Source organism: Lipotes vexillifer, unplaced genomic scaffold, assembly GCF_000442215.2.
Source record: "Lipotes vexillifer unplaced genomic scaffold, Lipotes_vexillifer_v1.1 scaffold796, whole genome shotgun sequence".
NCBI lineage: Eukaryota > Metazoa > Chordata > Mammalia > Artiodactyla > Lipotidae > Lipotes > Lipotes vexillifer.
This window is the reverse complement of record NW_006773072.1, coordinates 3,499,357-3,502,070: the sequence shown is the minus strand read 5'-3', so window position 1 is coordinate 3,502,070 and position 2,714 is coordinate 3,499,357. Positions and strand designations below refer to the sequence as shown.

The 2,714-nt window shown below is 48.2% G+C and overlaps 1 pseudogene; it reads left to right on the top strand.

Annotated features, from left to right (window-relative positions):
- The first annotated feature begins 771 nt into the window (after positions 1–771).
- LOC103089214 (protein FAM229B pseudogene) lies at positions 772–1,014 on the top strand (annotated as a pseudogene).
- Positions 1,015–2,714: the final 1,700 nt, after the last annotated feature.

Below are 2,714 nucleotides of genomic sequence, written 5' to 3'. Positions count from 1 at the left end.
ATTTTAAACTCCACCACAGACTGGACTCACCGCGTGCCTGTCCAAAAAGCCATGAAGACAACTGCAAATCCCAAAGTAATGACATCACAAGCTGGCATCCTTCTAAGGGTGGACGCATGCCATTTTGAACATGCACTGCATTAGTAAGCAGTGGAATGCTAATAAAACGTGTGCAATAAATTGCATTTTAAAAGCATCATGGGGGGCTGAGATTGCTCTTTCAAGAAACCCTACGAGGAATTCTTTGATAGAGTAAGAAGGGGGGAAAAAGCCTTTAACAATGGAATAAAAATCACTCATTTGAGTCTTGTAAATCCAGACTGTAGTATATGGTGCTTCCTTTGAGCATATTGTTTTTTATGTGTGTAGCATATGCCTGAACACTCATAGATAAATCAGCCGGGTAACTATGGCTGGAAAGCAACAGCTCCACCTCTTACCAATCCCCTCTTAATCTAGTTTCTCCCCACCTCTCCCATCCCTCAAAAACGAAAACTACGTCCGCCCTTAAAATATCTAAGTATAGCGGCTGGGCCTCTGGATCGCAGATGCTCGCTCCCTTGTCAACATCTTTGAGCATCGGCAGCTCCGGAGGCCAGGGTAGGAAACAATGTGAAAGAATCCTCTGATGTCACAATTTCTGGGTGTCACTGGAACATCTGATCATCATTCCTTTGACAATTCCAGGCTTCTCTGGAAGGTCAGTAGAAGCAATTGATTTATTCACCTCTACAGGAATCAGACTCGGGCTATTTTGGTTTTCAGCGAATTATGCCTTTTCAGTTTGGGACCCAACCAAGGAGGTTTCCAGTGGAAGGAGGAGATTCTCCAGTTGGGCTGGAGCCTGGGCTGAGCGCCAGTGCTGCCTGTAATGAGAAAGAGATGTCATCAACCAGGCAACTCAGAAGATGCCCTGGCAGTCATGGCCCGGCATTAACTGATGTTCCCATCACTGTCTATGCAACAATGCGAAAGCCACCTGCACAAAGCAGCAAGGAAATGCATCCTAAATAGCATCATTAAGTCTTTTGTAGTGGTTTGACTAGGTCAAGGGTAATGGGCCAGTATCATCTTATGATCTAGTAAACAGAAGTGGTGGCACCTTTGGATGAAAAACAAAAAAAATCTAAGTAAATGAGGTCACGGTGATTTCGAGCAAGGAGAACAGATTGGCGATGAGGAGACCTGAGTTCAAGCACTTTGATTTTTTTTTTGGCGGGGTGGGGGGCTGTGCCGCGCAGCTTGCGGGTTCTTAGTTCCCCCACCAGGGATCGAACCGGCTCCCTCTGCAGTGGAAGCATATGGAGTCCTAACCTCTGGACCACCAGGGAATTCCCCAAGCACTTTGATTTTTAAGCAACCTATCCTGTCACCTCTCTGAGACTCGGTGTCTTCATTTGTGATGCAGAAATAGCATCTGCTCAACTGAAATTAGAGAACAATTTGGGGAATCAAATTAGATGATGAATGTAAAAGCGTTTATCAAAAGAACACTAGTTCAGGGGCTTCCCTGGTGGCGCAGTGGTTGAGAGTCCGCCTGCCGATGCAGGGGACGCGGGTTCGTGCCCCGGTCCGGGAAGATCCCACATGCCGCGGAGCGGCTGGGCCCGGGAGCCATGGCCGCTGAGCCTGCACGTCCGGAGGCTGTGCTCCACAATGGGAGAGGCCACAGCAGTGAGAGGCCCGCGTACCGCAAAAAAAACAAAAAACAAACAAACAAAAACAACACTAGTTCAGAGGGAGGAAAGAACACAGGCTTCAGAATGAGGCTGCCCTCTCTTCCCCCTTCTCCTATGTACAGTTAGCCATCGAGTCCCACAGAATCTACGCAGTTAAATTCTCTATGTGTGTATCTCCTCCACCCCTATGCCATGGCCCTAATTCAAGCTCACCTCAGCTTTCACCCATATTATTAGAACAGCTCCTCGCTAGCCCCTCTACATCAAGGTATATCCACAGGGCAGTTAAGGTGATATTTCTAAAATGCAGCTCTTAACAGCTCCCCATTTCTCACAAGAAAAAAAGATTCAGCTCTTATGTAAGGCTTAGCAAAGCCTTCAAGATTCAGCCCTGCTCACCTCTCCACTTCTCTATAGCCAGAAAACATGGCAACCTCAAGGAACAATTAGTAGCTACCACGGGTGTTGCGCGGAGTAAGGACCAAGATGAGAGGTGGGTGCAAACCTCTGCTTCCCTGCTGTCCTGTCGTATGACTAGCTAGCAGGTCACTCGACACTCAGAGCCTCAGTCCCCTCATTTGCAAACAAAAAGGGTAACATTACCTTGATTTAAGGATTAGATGAGATCATGTATATAAACACCAGGTCGATATCTGGCACATAATAGAAGCTTAATATATGACAGCTGCTCTAGGCTTTTGCTATATTGTATTGTTGTTTCCCTTGTTTATGGCTGAGAGAGGTGTTCCTCAGTGGGGTCCACGGCCTGCCAACAATCCACAAACTCCATTATCCACCTGCCTCAAGATAAGGGGCTTGCACAAATGTAAACCCACTCCTCTCCCTGAGAGTCTCCCAGGGTCCCACCCAGGGCACGGCTGGGATGCAGACAGTAGGTGCTCAGCCCTGGCCCCTCACAATTGGACCCCGAGAAAACGGTGGTGATATGGCGGGTCCAAGCAGAGCTGTGGGCGTTTGCTCTGACCCTTCAGCCCAGTGGTGGGGGAGGAATCGGGCCCCTGGCCCTTTCATTTA